Genomic DNA, 18,012 nt, shown 5'->3' with positions numbered 1-18,012 from the left:
GGGAAAAATTATATTTAAACATAAGCTAATTACATATTTCACATTATATTACAGTTATTTCTAATAATTATTATTATCATTTTATTTATGACTAATTTTCAGGTAATTATACTGTATTTTTTACTAATTTCTTGCTAATTTTTGGGGTCATTTGTTTTTTTAATTGCTCGTGCCTTCTTCCCATGTATGTGAAAGAAATCAAGATGATTTGCTCATGTTTTAAAGGGTTGATGTTAATTTTAAATCAGTTCATCTACATAATCAGCATTTTTTATTCATTAGATGACATTAATATGACAGCATTATGCAATTTGAAGACAACATCCTCTTGGATTAACAGCAGCAGTATATAATCTTGCAGTACACAATGTACTACAAACCCCTCTGACTGTTTGAAACAAATCTCTGAGCTCAGGTGACCTTTGAGCAGATAATTCCCATCTTAATCACAAGAGGGCACTCTGAGCTCTCGTTTGGCCGTGGAATTTGTGCATTATCTCTGACCGTGTAGTCACCAAGTCGTTGTTAGATACACTTTGTGCTTCAGCACCATCAGGTTGTCTCAGAGGTCATCTGTGTGTTGCATCCACAAGTACAGCCAGAACCATGAGCAGAAATCTGCACACTCAACAGAAACAGAAAAAAGTGCACTGCTTTCCCTATTGGGGCCTCCTGCTTTGCAACATCAAGCTTTATTTACCTTCAGTGGTTTTACAATAATTTGTTAAAGTTTTGTGTGACTAATGTCACCACTTAAGTCAGATGGGGTAACGCTAACAGCTGGAAAGCAGGTTAGAGTACAACGACTTTCACATGTGACGCTCTGAAAAGAGACAAAGTTTAACTCTTTGAAACCTGGGCAAATTGGCTTGATTTCTTGAAAGAAATTGAAGAAAGAAGTAATTACCCAAAAATGAGCAAGACATTGGTAAAAAGTACAAATAACTTACCAGGATATTTGTTAGAAAAAAAAGAAGAAAGACAGCACGTTGACCAAACGACCTAAGGAAAGTGCCTAAAAATTGTAATAATTTTGAATCATAATTTAAACTACATAATTATGGTTATTATAAAAACAGTCCTTTCTCTTGCTTTTTTAAAAAAATAATTTGCCAAATCTGTTAATTTGTGGAACATTTGTAACCAAGTGGCTCATTGCCTTTTTCACGTTTTTGAATGAAATCCCACCAATTTGCTTCAAGTTCAAAGTTTTAAATACTTGTGAAAGACATCTGGAAGCAGCACAAGAAAAGCGATGTTGCCACAGCTTTGAAAGGAAGGTTAAGGAAGAGGACATTTTTCACTTTGTGCAAACCAACTGTGCCGTGGAAGTCTTTCTTTGTTCCCGTGAACCTGTGCAATGCTTAAGGGCACCACCCCTAGCACATAAACCCAAACAATTAAATTCACGTAGCACAGCAAAAAAACTGCGGGTGAAAAACACCAAACAAAGGCATTTACGTCCTGTTTTGTTTGCGTGTGTGCTGGTTTTTATCAAGGTGATCTGCCGTGACCTACAATCACAAAACAATAAAAGATGTGTGTTTTTGACTCAGTGAACAGCGAGTGTTTCTCCCGGTTGCTGAGGAAACAGACAACACCCTCACCTGAGACCTTCAGGTGTGTTCAGTCCCTCAGTGCTGCAGAGGAGAGCAAACATTTGGCTGATAATAGCATGCACACAGTTGGACAAATAGATTGAAAGAACACTATGTTACATGTGTACAGGGAGATAACATCACACAGGGATGGTGTGAGTGCTGACATTACGTCTCTCTCAACAGACCAAACACACTGCCTGAACTTAAGGGCAGGAAATGGTCTTTAGTGGTTTGTTATGAGTGGGTTGTGTTAGCACATGTTCCTTCTGCTCTCTGCATTTTCATGGCAGCACCTTGTAACACATAATAACCACTTATTAGGCATGACATAGTAAAAACTTGATTTGTAACCCAACAGGATACAATAAAGTAGTATGGAACAGATTCATGAACATCAACCAAATACAGTCTAACTTTTATTTTAAAAAGAATGAACATGGATACCGTTTTATATGTTTTTTAAGATTGGAAACTGATGGCCTTAGAAAAAGGAAAGAAAATAGATTTCTATAAATATATAAATCTTAATTCACCTTTACTTAAATCTGGGTCCACTTGAAATGTAGCTGTCTTCACTCAATTTTGTGAAGTTGTTACAACTTAAAAATGACAAGTGAAATGACCTTGTTCTGTGTTAGCAACTTCAGTAAACCAAGTTAGTCTGACTTAACTTCATCATCACTAAGAGGATTTTGCTAATGATGAAATTCAGACATCTGTGAGTTCTATTTTCTTAACACGCGTAAGAATACACAAATATGACTGACTAGTTTGCAACTAGTTGCTTTAGCTGTTGCTAAAACATAGATTGATTTAATTACACTAGTCATTTTTAAGTTGCAACAACTTCACAATATTCAGTAAGTATAACTAAATTAAACATAACAAAAAAAACTAAACTTAACAATTAGATATAAAGCACACATCAATTAAGATTAAGAGATATGTTTACGTACATTTTTCAAGGTTACGGTTTCCTACATTTTTTAAATAAAATCAAACTGACAGATTGTACAGTGTATTAAATGAATAAATGGAGATACTTATCTGCTTTTTTAAAGTTACACTTTCCAAAAGTTATCTACATATCGACATTTCTGCATGCCTATGTCTCGAAAGGATGTCATCGGTATTTCTTGTGTTCAATTGAATTAAATATCTCTGATAAATTCTTGGAATTTTTTTAAAGGTCCAGTGTGGATTTTGGTGGGATATATTGGCAAAAATGCAATATATTGTAATAGGTATGTTTTCTGTAGAATTTCAAGTTGTTTTTTTTTTTGGCAAATGTTTCAGGTAATTTTTGTTTTGGAAATAAAAGCCTGCTCAATATAGAAGCCTGTCCCAGATATAAACCTGTTGAGTTCAATGATTCAAGCAAATAGCCTATTTATAATATAATTGACATTCTACAGAATGAGTAAATGATATAGAGGTTTTTTTTAAGTTAAAGGAGGAAGCCCCCTGTTGGTCATGTGTCTCAGTAGAGTCCAGCGATGTCAGAAAGAGGATGTTTACAGTGTCTGGAGATTAAGAGGGGCCAGAATGTGGTGAAGTGTAAACAGGCAGTAGTGTTGAGCTATAGGTCTTCCTACGACGTACGAGGATAATAGTGATGTTGTATTTTTATGGGAGAGGTCCCTTGGTACCGTGCTGTCAGCATAAATGGATTTTAGGGAAGTAGACAGGAAGAAGGCGTGGCAGACTATAGGTCTACTTGTGGCTAACAGCTTCACTGGTGAACACCAGTGCAGGCTTGTGCACTCCTAGCTGTCTGCTTCTGCCCGCGGATTGCCTCATTGCACACCACTAGAGCAAAACTGTTCCTGGAAACCCGTCCCCCGGGAGAGATGCATTCCATGAATCTCCTGCTCGGTGCAGCTAAACGCCCGGCTAGCGTACATATCTCTATTCTGCTCCTCAGTTAGCACATGGCTGGCGTAAGTCCTTTCTAAGCTTGACCTGGGGCCCACACAGAGGTTAACAGGGAATCCATATGCTGCAGTGGGGCTGTAAAACAGCAACTCTCTTGACCCGCAGGAAGTTACTGCAACCACAGAGTCCATTTCACAATATGTCATACTGAAGTGAACAGTGGCTCCTTCCTTTGATCGGAGGAGTTTCATAAACCTCCATGTTTGTGAGTATAGTGTCTGTGCTGTCAGAGGGGGAAGCACATAAGCCTTTCCCAGGGAGCACTGAAGCAGATTTCTCACTGGAGGAGGAAGGGGGGGGGGGGTCGAGTACCGCACTCAGCTGCGTAAACTTCCAGAATCAACTCCGTCGTCCAAAATCCAAACACCCAGATGTGGGATTTACACTCAGGAGCCTTATTTCCCTCGCACTTCTCCTGACCTTTTAAGGGACTGACATGAATTTGATCAAAGGATGATCTGAGTTGCCCTGCAGTAACATCCTAGAGATGCGAGACGGGAAACAGACAGCTAGACAGACAAAAAAGCCCAGAATTTGCTGATCCACACATTTCGCACCAGGAACCGAAGCCACATGATACAGTTGTCTTTGCGTCAGACAAAAACCTCAGTTTAATAGATGTAAATGAATGTCAGAATCGGATGTAAACAAGCTAAATCAATAGTTGTTGCTGTGCTTGTTTGATTACCTCTGTGGCCAAAGCGCTGCTGTGAGCGGGATTACAGAGCATTACGAGCCAAAACGGTCAATATTTTCAGTTCTTCATCCGAGCCACAGGCTGTTAATGCCATGCTAGCTCTGTATAATCCAGAGAGATGTTTCTATGACTGGGTCATACATAAAACAGTAATATTTGGCACGATAAAGCCATGAGCTCTGACTACTTTGCAGTCTCAACTGAATAAAACTCCAGGATCTAAAGCACTATGGATATTTATATGCTAAATACTTGGGATCAACAGAACACACAGATGTGGATTATCATGCAGAATCAGTGTAAAAGTATACAGTATAATACATAATAACAATACATAATATGTGTTTTCGATCTGGATCATCAGAGCAAATGAATAAATAAACTTTTCTGCATTTAATAAAGCTGTTTTGATGTGTCCAAACCAAAAGCTGTGGATAGCCATTAATCACATGGCCGCAAATGAATGTGGTTTAAGGCTATAACTGAACACTTGAAAGAAAAATAATTAAAAGTCTAAAGCTCTTCATGCCATATGTATTACAGCCTGCAATACAAACACCACACTGTGAATTTAGTTCTCCTTTGGGCCTTTTTTAATGATTAGAATAAATCATTAAAATTGGTCATGAGAATAGAAAAAGAGGAAAGGTCAGAAGGTCACTAAAAACATTAGGATTCATTCTTTTGATTCCAAAAATTTTGTGGCCTTTCAATTTTAATATTTCTTGTGAACAAGCAAAATGTTTGATGGTACTACCAGAGAAGGGGGCTGGGTGTCAAATGCAAATAAATTAGGTTTCATCCTCAGAGAAGCATGAATGTTCCTAGGAAATATGAAAATCTTGATACAACTTTTCAAGGTAATTAAACAGTAAAGGTGTCAAGAGAAAATTTCTTCTTTAAATCTGAGCTATACAAATTGTGAGGATCAAAATGATTAGGAGCCGTGGCCATGTTTAGACGAGAACTGCCCTACTAAAAACAAGAAAAGCCTTTCCTTTGCGTTTAAAAACAAATCTGTGTTCATATGATAATTTTGTGAGAATGATCTGCGTGTGCGCAGATCCGCAAAAACAACCCGAAGCGCTGTAGTATGCATGCCGCGCCAGTAGTTGGCGATGTAACTTTGTAATGACACACCACTGAAAATCTTACCTTATACACCAAGTCTGTTTCAACAACTTAAGTTGTTTACTTTCTTTACATCTATTTATTTTCATGTGCACTGAGCTGAACTGCCAGTCAGAGTGAGTTCACTCACAGACCAGATCTGCTGGGTCCAAAGCCGATTCAATGCACTGGAATCGTCTGAAAAACAGCCGCCAACAGCAGACCACTCCAACGGTGCAGGACACACTGCAAAAATAGTGTGATAAATAATCACCAACAGTTCAACATTTACTGATGGCCTGCTCAGTGTGTCAGGGCCCTAATACATCGGCCACATGTGCACATGCAACTAACGATGTAAAAATCCTATACTTGCATCAAAATTGTGTCCTTTTAAATATTAAGAATTGTTTTACAGTTGAAGTGAGAAAAAAAGTAACAGTTGCATAGATGCCCAGTGCTGGGACACACTTCAACAGCTGAGACTGGTTTCATTTACTGAGTGAAGAATAATAGGTTGTCAACTGTGTGTGAATACATCACAGGCAATTTCAAAGCTATTGTCACCAAATATAATCATATTGCAACACTAATCATTGTGTTTATGCATTTGTGACAAAGACAAAGCTCTACATCTGTGACATGGAGGAGAAAACTGCTTTGTTGGTGTATCTGAGCAGGAGACAAAGAGTCGGTGAGCTTCTCGCCTCCTCATTTATTGTCCAGGATGTGTTAAGAGACCATAAAAGCCCGAGTCAAAGCAAGTCGACAAGCACCTGTCTAATCCTGCTGATCATAGCAGCATTGTCATTATCTATGGGCTCTTGCCTGTGACTGTAATTAGAACTGCCTTGGATGATCTCAAACACAGATGGTGGTGGGAGACTAAGCAAGCGGCAGTAAGGTAATCGGTTGGGGCTGCAGGAGCAGACAAATCTTTAAAGAGCTGAGCTGACTAAGGCTAAACACTCAAATCACTGAATCTGTTCAGGACTATCCAGTCTGTACACATTTACTCTAGCCTCTTCTTTCTAGAGACGAATTATCAAAAAAAAAAAAGCTCTTCAGCTGTGTTACAGTTATAGATGTGACTGTAGTCTAATGGACCTGAAATGAAATTCAAGGATACAAAATGCAGCTAATCAAATAAGGCCAATGAAAATTGAGTCACATGAAGTCATGTCGTCTTGGTATTCATTAACCTTGCTGAACTCAGCCATCATTCAAGCACGTTGTCCACCCAGGCATTGTTCAAAGCCAAGGAATTTCATGAGGATCTCAAAGTTATTCTTTGTTTTGAGTTAAAGTACCATTCTGCAGCCCAGTCGCCACAACAAAATTTTGGCATTGTACATTTCTGCAAACCACTGATATGTTACATTTGTGCATCATATTTAGTGGATATATTGAGGCTTTATATTTCTTTATGCTTCAATTTTCAGGTCTGTGTTGTGACAACACTTTGGTTATCCTGTGGCTAGGGTTTAGGTGCAAAAACCACTTAGGAAAAGATAAGGTATTAGTGTAGAATACCCCATTTGGGCATTAAATACATGGCTGGAAATATGTAATTGAAAAATACCCTGATTTTTTTTGCAACAAACCTGTCAAATGATGTCCTGATGTGTCATTAAAAAATACCTGCTTTTGTCAAAACAAACATGGCTGGAAATATTCTGACATGTCGTTTAAATACCCACTTTTGTTGCAACAAACCTGACATGTCCTGACGTGTCATTAAAGAAATACCTTTTTTTTTTAAACAACAAACCCAGCTGGAAATGTCTCGATGTGTCTTTAAAAAATATGGTGCTTATTGGTCTTGCTGGTTTGCTGCTTAGCAGCCATCTTGCCGAGGTGTCCTCTCCTCCCCCTCATGAAAAACTAAGCTGTCATACAATTGTAACACATTCTTGGTTTGCATATACAGGTGTCTCATCCTATTAGTTTCACCTGAGACTTTTGGCCTGTATGTTTCAGCTGAGGTTTTCGTTTTCTGCGCATATCAAATCATTTCCCTTAATACAAACGGTTTCCTTACACTCACAGGAAGCAGGGTTTGGCTGAGAGCGAGCTGACGTAATACAGAAACTCCCTGAAGCGAAGCATGTACCTTGATGATTATGAAGCACTTAAAGCTTCATAAAAGGGGTCATAAAAGAGATTTATGATAGTCACTCAAAATAAGCAGTTACCCAAACTAGTCAGTTAAATAAAGCTCAGGACACAATCAGTCCTTTAAGCTCACTTTATTCTTGACCTTGGAAACAGCAGATGGAAAAACAACCTTGGCTAAAGGTTGATCTACTTTCAACCTTATCACATGGTTTTCATCAGCAGATTAAGTTTGTTTTTGTTTCCGAGGTGGAGAATGAACTGTCAAGTTCAACTTCTAAGTCAACATGGGGGAAAAGAGGCATGCAAAGTTTGAACATCTGCATATAAGTGGCAATTGAGAAAACATATTTGTCTGATGAGGAGTGGTATACAGTCTGAAGCTCAAGAAAAGGCAAGTAAGCGGATCTTGGGCTACAATTGTTTATTTCAACATCTTTTTTCTTTTTTTTCACACAAAGCTTTTGCGACGCCAAAACTTCTTCTTTAGCAATTTTCATGATTCCACAGGATGTTTTATTTGGCATCTGGGAAAATGCATCATCCAGGGGTGAACGCCTCAACTCTTGCACTTGTGGATGCAGGTGTGGAGGAGCTATGCAGTCACAGCATGGAAAGGATGAAATAAGAAAATTGCACCACCCGTGTGACCGGGTGCACAGGCTGGGTGAGACATAATCTGTCAATCCAGTTTTGTTTGTTTTTTGCGTACTTGTAATATGCAAAGACTTGTACAACAGAATAGACATTGCACGAAAACACTTCTCCTCCTGAGTGCTTTCTCAGGCTGCCTAAGTTGTTTTACTGTTGCTGACCTACATACAACATTGCCATGTCAGCCCTCAAAATCAGCCAGCCCATAGATCCTCCAGACAGGAGACTCCCAGAGAACATAGCAACAGAAACTCTCCTCCCACCTCTCTCCCCTCCCTCCCTCTGGAGCTATGCAGGCCAGGCTCTGTAGCTCTAGCCTCACTTGGCTCCAAGATTGGGGGAAGGGACTGAGTTAACATATGGCTTATTGTGCATTGTGGGCTATGCTTTCAGCTCATCAACAACATTGGCTCTCCTCCCAGTGCAAAACTGTGCTGGATTGTTGGGCCGTGTGCAGACTTTTGTGCACCTTTTACAGCATTTGCTTTCTGACAGACTGACCCATATTCTGCAACTAAATCGCCCCTCACCAAACTCCCAAAATTGCGCACTGGCTGTGTTGTTGTCACGGAGGCTCAGCTCTCACCACCTTAATAACAACGTGTGTAACACTTAGAAGCGGTGATCACATTGGCTGGAGCAGCCGCAGACAGCTGCTCGAGAATGATGATGAGTACCTGTTTTATAACCACGTTTGCTTTGGGAGGAAAATGTGTTGCTGGCACAGTTTGTGGCTCCGTTGCGTGTCTAGCAAAGCGGTCCGCCACAGTTTGGTGACGCAAGGGGTGCTATTAATATCTCAGGAACGGGATGTTCTCGCTTCAGCATTGGGGTCATTCGAGGATAAACAACGTGCGTCGCCCCCCCGTAAACGGTGTCGTTACGGCGAGCGCTACGAAACGACGCACGCCGAGGAGTTTTTTAAGGGAGACGCTGCAACTTCTCGCGTTTCCATTCACACCCAGGCCCCCCCTCCCCTCTGCGCGCATCCCCGCGGTCAGCCTGGTTCATGCACCGAGCGGAGGTTGTGCAGTGCTGCTCTGTGTGTGGAGCCTCGCCCACTTGTGAACCCGATGACATTAGAGGCGCACTCTAGTCGAGGCGGCAAAAACAGCCATGTGATGAAACAGTACCTCTTTGGAAATCGTATGTTTTGAAATTCAAGCTCGCCATTTTTTTTCCCTTTTGAACTCTGTCTGCGCCACATAGGATTTAAGTCGGTAGCCTCTATCCAAATCACAGACCGATCATAATGCGTCTCAGAGCAAATTTGTTAATGTAATTACAATCGAATTCCATAATAAAATTAAAGACAAGAAACCAAGATTAGCCTCAAACGCTCTTGAGTCTGAGATGAACTTTCAAAGTTGGAGTGAGGACAAATTAGACACAGAGCCATGGGTGCATATGTTTATTTATGTAACCCAGGGGTAATTAGTAGTCTAGCATAAAGTACAGGCAGACTCATAGTCAAGCATTACCCCAGAAGACTCATAAAACCAGGCTGCTTTTTGGCAAAGGAGGTCAGACTGTATAGCGGACATGTATCTATATGAGAACATAAACCACCATGTTTTTACAGAGCTGAAACAGTCTTCATATTATTAATAAAAATGACTGAACTCTGCACCAAAAGCACATTAGACTTCTGCTTGTGAAGTACCTTTACATCTGTGCAATATTCCCTTTTTTGTGCATATGTAGGTACTTAGCATGTATGTTTGAACTGGTGGGTGATCTTGAGTGTTTGTGATTTTTTTTTTTTTTTTTTTTTAAATTTAACGGCTTTTTACCTTTTACTATTTATTTTAGTTTTTATTCTTATCTTATTGAGCTCTGCTTGGGTACTGCAGCTAAATTCTGTTGTATACACCTGTACAGTAGGCAAGTTCCCATAAATATCATAAACATCCATCCGATGGAAACATGTACATTTTGAAAAATGTCCATTTATTGCAAAAAAAGTTTTTATGCTCGCATGAGGTGGTATTTCAGGTGATTCCAAACAGCTATTTTTCACAAAACTGCAATGGAAGCTTTTTTTTTTGGCTTTTATAGGTCACAGGGGAGACCGGGGATGGTTGTGACACGGAATAGTTGATGTAACACTTTACATTTCTCTAACCAGGAACAAGCTACAAATCAACTAATTTACTCCTCACATGATTAGTTTATTCCTTATTCTTTACATCAATAATGTTTGTGATAGCATTGCCACTTTGTGAGGCAATTTAAATCACGTTTATTATGTGTCTATGTAGATATCTTTCATGCAAGTTGCTAGTGCTAATGTTTTAGCTGCTAGCTGTAAGTAATGCTAGTTCATCGCTGGAACATAAACATCAATAAAAAGCTTTCAGCATTTTAAGTTTTTGTCACAATCCTAATTTCTTAAAGCCCCCGAGGTTGTGTTACAACTAATTCGGACAATGGGGTGAATTGCAACATGCAATATTGTTAGTCTTGTAGATATGACAGCTAAAAAACTTACAAATGTAACTAGTTTTTATCACACTTTGAACACACTGGCTTAAAAAAGCTCCAAAATACAGACAGAAACTTTACAACAACCCCCCCTCTCCCATACATTTAATATTTTGGGGCTTTGTCTGATGAAACATATGATTTGAAGACATTAGCTTGAGCTCATGGCTCAGATAAGATATCAGATATTTTATTCACTAAATGATTAATCAAGAAAATATATATCAGTCGCAGCCCATCAAGTTGCTATAGCTATTACAATGTCTCAATGTATTTTCAGTGTATTTTGTGCGGTCTTGCATTGACTTGAGCACAGTGCTGGATTATTCCTTGTGGATGACGTGCAATATAAGTGCTCCTGTTGAATGGCCTTAGAAAAGAGACCCCTCATCTCTATAGCATCAGCACGGCGAGTTAATGCAGCGCCTGCGGACTCGCCACCCAGCTGAATTGTGTATTTCAGAGTCAGGTCCCCTCACCACTGCCTGCGAGGCACATCCCTCCCCAGCCATTGCACTGATCAATGCATTCTGAATAGGGCCACTACTGACCGGCAAATGGGTGCAAAAACAAAACTGTGTCCGCTTCACTTTGCTCTTTTGAGCTGTATTGTGTGGAGCGGACAAAGCCACCACGCTGTGATGTGAAGGAACAATGATGACAGCACATAGTCATGGCTCAGCGTCAGCCCCGGGTCAAGGGAGTGACGTTGATTTTAGCTTGTGATTACGTACTCAGCTCCACATGCGTGACAGTTGTCACTTTAACGTCATAGGAACAAGTCTTGAGAAGGCTCTAATGGTTTCAAATCATGCAACAATTCAACATGTTCTGTCAATGAGTGCTGGGCAGCACTGTTCTGTGGTGGTTTGCCGAGGAGGCAGCACCAAGGCGGGGGAGGCAGGCAGGATTAACATACTGGTGAAAAAGCCTCCCTCTGTTGTGTGGCTGAACATGGACAGCCTGGAGGCACAAGCAGAGGGAGGATGACGACCAAATTGAACTCCAGCTTAAACAAAACCTCCCACCCTTCTGTGAACTGATGCAGCGACCCCTCCTTTCAGCCTCCACCCCCCTTCCTGCAAGGTGCTTTACAGAGCACCTTTGAGTGCTCCTTTGTGCCATCAGAATTTACAAAGCTTCCTCGTCTTCCTTCCAGTCTCAACTTACTTGTTGTTGCTGAAGAGAGACACCTGCACAACACCATCTATAGAAACTGTGCTGGACTGCTTTTGTGGGTTCATCTGTATGGTATCTTCACAGTAGATATCTCTGCAGGTCACTGTTTGCACACAGTCTTATCTATGTACAGTATATGATTGCTCCACATGAACAGCTTGCACATGTATGCACATGTCTAAGGGGCCGTTGACATGGCAACGCTTCTTGCATGAAACGTTAAACTTTTGTTGTGGTTTGGCTTTTCCTTCACAACAGCTTTTTGGGGGCATGAAAACGCAAACCTTTGAAACCAGGCTCCAGAGTGTGATTTTTTGAAAACTCAACCCCTTTCTGTTGTCTGTTGCTGTGTAAACTGGCAATGCACGGATCCTGTGAGAACAGTGACGTCATGGCCAAACTTTGTGCATGTGCGTGGTGTTCTTTTATGGTGTGTCATTATAAAGTTATACCACCAATTACTGGCCTGGCATGTATACTACAGCGTTTTCAGTTGTTTTTGTGGGTCCGTGTATATGATCACATATCATATGAACGTGTATTATTTTAAAAATGCTCAAGAAAGACCTTTGCGTTTTCAGTGGGGCCATTCTTGTTTAAACGTGGCCTAAATATATAAGCTGTTTGCACAAATACGTGTAAACTGAGCATATTCTTAATATCTTAATCATATCTTAATCTGATTTTTTATATATTTAAAGCTACTCCATCAAAATGACCATGTATATATTTTGAACAAAGGAAAGCCCACTGAAAATAGCCAGCAACTAATTAGGAAGAACATTTGAGCGCTGCAAACAATAAAATTCACTGACAGCAATGCGGACAACTTTGGTGATGTAATGTTTTCTTGCAATGCATGAGTTGACATCGTGAATCAGAATGTCAACTTTGACCAGTCCATTTGTTTTCATTGGATCTCTTGCTTGACACATGACCTAGTGATGTTGTTATTAGTAGTAATTTTACTGGCTTAAAAAAAAAACTGTGATGGAGTGTTGTTCTGATAGGCCCCGGCAGCACTATCCATGTATGCTTCAGAGACATTTTAAGAAAGTTAGATATGGACATCCATCATTCGTTCATGTAGTACTGAGAGAAAATTAAAAAACTCAACAACAACAGTACAAGGAAGTAACAAAATAACATCAGCGGGATGGGCAGAAAATGTTCCGTTGGTTTACAAGTGTGTCATCAGATAAAGACACACCTTAAAAATGGATGGGGTAGCCCTGAGATGCAAATCTCTGCTGTGATGGACTGATGCGCCGAGTTAAAGCAAGTCAAACCAAGCCAGCACATGTATATAGACAAGGGTGACTAGTCTGGCTCTGCCCACAGGTAACAAAATCCCCAGCACCTTATGAAACTCACTAATTAAGACATAACATTATCTGTGTGAACATGACAGTTTTACAAGTTTTACGACTTATTTCTTGGCTGGGCGCAATGACTTCTTGCAGTCTTGCAATTATTGAAGTTGCCATTGCCAAGCAAATAATGGAGCATCCTGAAACAACGTACAATGTACAGCAAAGAATTAGCCCCACATATTACCCCCCATGTATAATTACACTTGTCATTCTTTTCTATTATGAAGTATAAAGTTTTTGTACAAGCTTGATAGTATGTAAATTTGTGAGCTCTAGTTGTGCTCTCAGGTGGATTTTGTTCATTCAGACTTCAGGCTAGCTGTTTCCCCTTATTTCCTGTCTTTATGCTAAGCTAAATTAACCGTTTGATACCTGGACATCAGTTTTCTTGTGGCTAAAAAGGCTATGAGCAAATTGACAAGAAATTAGGAAAAAAGTTAGAAGCAAAATTACCTTTTTTAAAGAGAGACAGAGAGAGAGAGATAAAGTATTTTGAGTTAATAATGGTTAATAAAATTAAGGATAAATGTTCACAATACTATTTTAATTATTATTATATAATTTGTTAAAACTTGAATTATAATTAATATATTTATTGGTTTTTTAACCCTTCTGTGTTTTTTTTAACCCTTTCCCGTTTTGTGTGTTTTTTTAATTATTTGCAAAATTTTGGATAATTTATTTGTAACCTGTAACTTAAAACTTTTTCCTGTGTTTTTGACAGAAGTCAATATACATCTGATGGACTTTGCAAAATCAAAAACAAGTACAAATTGATCCGCAAACCACACTTTTTAAAATAATAGGAATCGAAAATAAAATGGGAAAGTACATGTCCATTGCATCAAATAGTATCTTTTCTGTTAGATATGCTATTATCCACCTAAAGAGGAGCACCATGTCCTTTTTGGGCTGGAAACCAGATATCAAACCAAACACTTTTACAGAAAAACCGTTGTAAAAAATCTCTACTGACGAAGCTGGATGATTTTCAAGAAAAGCTTGCAACAGGAGCAGCGACATGTGATCTTATCTGCGCACATGTCGGGTATTTATTTGGCTTTCACTCTTGTCCTGAACAACCAGTATTCTTTGTTCCGTCTTATGTTTGCATGTATAACTGAGGGAAATGTTATGACAGTAGAGTCTTTATGATAAGGACCCAATGACATTGTAACAAGTATATCCTGCTAGACAGCAGCCAGGTCCCGCTTTGTTACAATAACATGTAGTTTGTACTTGTTTACTCGTCTCAAGTACACCTGAGTGACTCATTGACCTAATGTGATCACTGCATTAATATATGCTGTAGCTGTTCTTTTCCCTCGTCGGTCAAAGCAAAGAAACGGAACAATATGTCACCTGCGGTCTATTGAATCACATGTGAGCCACATTGTCAAAGAGAGTGGGTGTTAGGTTTAGTACTCGCTGTTAACTTAAATGAACATGTTTGCTCTGTGACACCTGTGCAACGTCTCCCGTCTGACTAATGTTCTTTTTTTCTATGCAGGTGAAACTGCAGCCTGTTTTGTCATCATTAGTCACGGGCCCAACTGTTGATGCGTCACTTAGGGTGAGTAAGCTTTGTAGATAAACAACAAAAAAAAGGAGAGACGGCTAAGAACACAGTCAGTAACCACATTATAGCACCATATATAACTTGCGTTTATTTTAATCAGTGGATTAGAGTCGCTGATTCACATGAAACCACCACTTTAATCTGTATTATTCTCTTATAATTCAATAATAGATTATGAAAGAACAAGACACATGACACTTCCAGTAAGACTGGCTCCGCAGTAAAACACCCTGAAGTGCTTTATTACTTCTTCTGTTCTGATAAGCGTGGGTTCATTTTTGCTTCAGGGAAGTTTGACAAGTCGGAGTGCCCTTGCAATGTCAGCACTAGATTAAACCAATCCCAGAAGGAACTTCTTAGTCAATAAATGATCTGGGTTATGAGCAGAGTTGCCTTTTAATCTTGTTTGCCATGTTAACAGTTATCCCTTATTTTGTTTTTATTTTTTTCAAATCTAGAGCCATCATCAGGTCAAAATTTCTGTTCATCCAATTTGGTTAGTGGCCAAATACATGCAAAACTTATGACACTCCCTTAAAACCACACTACCAGGGCTATCAGTAAATTGCCTGTGCAAAAAAGGAACGTTGAATAAAGATGGTATTTGAGGTTGAAGTTGATTTCAGCTGCTTAGCGTTTGTATTTGTTTACTTACAGAAATCAAACTTGTGTTGTGCAGTGTGGGACTTCTTCTCATGGTCTCAATGTACTCTGATCTTGGTCATGACTCGGTTTAGGTGGTCTTGACTACAACACTGCTTTAGCAAGCTCTGTGACCTTCTCATCCCAGGCTCTGAGGTCATGATCATATTCTGACAACCTGCATGCAACTTTGTAAGGCTGCAGAACAAAGATCCTGAATAATTTTGTTGGATGAAAATGAGAATGTGGACTTGGTTGCAAAGCATGGGCTACTTTTATTTCTGCAGCTTGGTAAATTTGGCAAAGCAGACTCATGCAAGAACCTTTGCCATGTAAACGGCACCTAAGCATGCAAACACATACAACTATGATGATGAGCATGGTAAACATTAAACCTGTAAGCATTGCCATTGTGAGCATGTTTGCATTTTGATGGTATTATTTAGTAAAGCCTCACAGAACGACTAGAAGGTCTCGTCTTGTTGCAATATTGCTAAACTTTGTGCTTTTTTTTTCATTGCAAAACATGGAAAAGGATTTTTCATTGCATTGAATATGAAAGGAAGTGTAGTGCTGGGAGTCTTTGTATTCACTGGGTAGCATAAAAAGCCAATAAACTGCTCTGCCTATAGTTAACAACAGCTCGGTGTGTGACTCAGTGTGGGGATCAAACTCGGGTCATAAGCCAGAGGTCAGCGACCTCCACTGAACATCACCACCTGCTGCGGAGAAGAGAAACTCTGCCAACTATCCCAGTCCACTTATGCTGTTTCATGTTTTTATAGGTCTTTGTTTTTTTTTCTCTCTCTGCCTTGGGAGCCTGGCCTTGACACGACAGCCCAGACAGATTGTTGCAGTGGTCAGGCTGTCCTGTGCTTAAAGAGGATCTCTTCCATTACAAACAGAAGTGAAGAGGCCAATCACACCGCTGTTCCTGCCTGAGAACGTTATGTCAGTGCCACACAGTGCTGTTTGGACACTGTGTGCACTGGGGGGTTGGTGCTGGGATTTGGGAACATACAAAAGGTCTCTTGAATCATCACATTGCTACTGCAGCTACAGAGAGAGATTTTGCCATTTTGATTTTTTTTTCTTTTTAAATGATCACCTCTGCAGCTGCTTATTACATGTGGAGAGATTTGGTTGTATAAGCTGCAGCTGATTTCCTCACTGTCTCTTTTGGCCTTCTTGTGCTTGACGCCCAGTGGGAGTTGATAAACATTTGCAGTTTCTACGCAGCTCTGGGAAATAACCCTGTGAAAGAGGAACCATGCCCTCTTGTCGTTCTCTCGTTAGAATAGATCGCCAAAGCAGCACATGAAACACAAGAACACCACGTTTTTGTGGTGAAAGAATATGTAAAATAATACAGCCAGATGGCCTTCTGAATGCCACATCGCCTTGCTCACACTGAACACTGGGAACTTTCTAGTGTGGGCCTTTGTGCGCTGCACAGTGCTGAAAGTGTGCATTCATTCTCACAGGAGAGCATCAGCTGCAACAGGAAAGCAGGTCTGATCCTGTATCGGCAGAGTGCAAATTTATTCTTAAACAAATGTGCTTTTTGTTAATTGGTCTTGGAGCTGGATAAATAAGAGATGATAAAGCTGCAATGTCGCAGACAGGAAACGTTATGTACAGTGTAACATTTTGTTATGTTCTGAGAGATCCTGCGCTTCTGTTTTTTTCCCCCTGAAAACAGTCGGGTTGATTTGAGTGCACGGGGTTAACAGGGACATTCAAGCTTGTCCTTTGCTACTAATCAATAGCATGAGCTGATTTGTTTTCTGCCAGGACTTTGCAGCAGTTGATATTCCACTTTGAATTTATTTTTATTTGATAGAGAGAAGGGTTTTGTTTCAATATTTGGAAGTTGGGGGGTCCACACACGGACACACAAATATAAAACTGGGGGATTTGGTGCTCCTCCGCTAGAAGTTTTTTGCATCAAACACTTAATATCCTGCATTCTGGTGAAATTTTCCATTCCAATTTTTGCCTTTTCTGCACCAATTTATGGTGTAAATATTCTTAATTTTGTCAAAATAAAAGTCCACTGCTACTTAATTGTTTTACTGGGGGGACCAGTATACGTGGTCTAAACATCAATCCCCTGCGTCTCCCCATAATCTGCATCTGCAGATAGAGATGATGCTATTTAACGTATATAGAGCATGAAACTGATATGCTGCAGAATGTTTATAGCTACTACAAATTTGGCTGTAGTTGGGTTTTAACATGTACAGAGTAATTAAAATATACAGCTTTCAGTATCATAAAATCACCATACACTACAAGTATGGAAGTAAAATAGAATACATAACACACAATACACATAAATACATACACCATGTACACATATTCAACTTGGTAATTTACCATACAATTGGTTTGATTCTTGCCAGCATGTATTACACACCTGGCTGGCTCCTGTGTTTGAAATCTTTAACTTGAAAAGGCATGAAAAGTTGAATATTTATGGATTTATTATCAGGTGTCTGATAGTACGTTCATAGTAACCAGCTATAAAACTGGCGCCATGAGATAAATGATTGTCTAATAATGACAAAAACTCTATATAGCGCAGTTTTGACTCTTTCCTCTCCACAATGGTGTCACTTGTCTCTTGCTGGAGGATACATT

Source organism: Plectropomus leopardus, chromosome 11 (assembly GCF_008729295.1).
Source record: "Plectropomus leopardus isolate mb chromosome 11, YSFRI_Pleo_2.0, whole genome shotgun sequence".
NCBI classification, from domain to species: domain Eukaryota; kingdom Metazoa; phylum Chordata; class Actinopteri; order Perciformes; family Serranidae; genus Plectropomus; species Plectropomus leopardus.
This window is presented reverse-complemented; position numbering follows the sequence as displayed.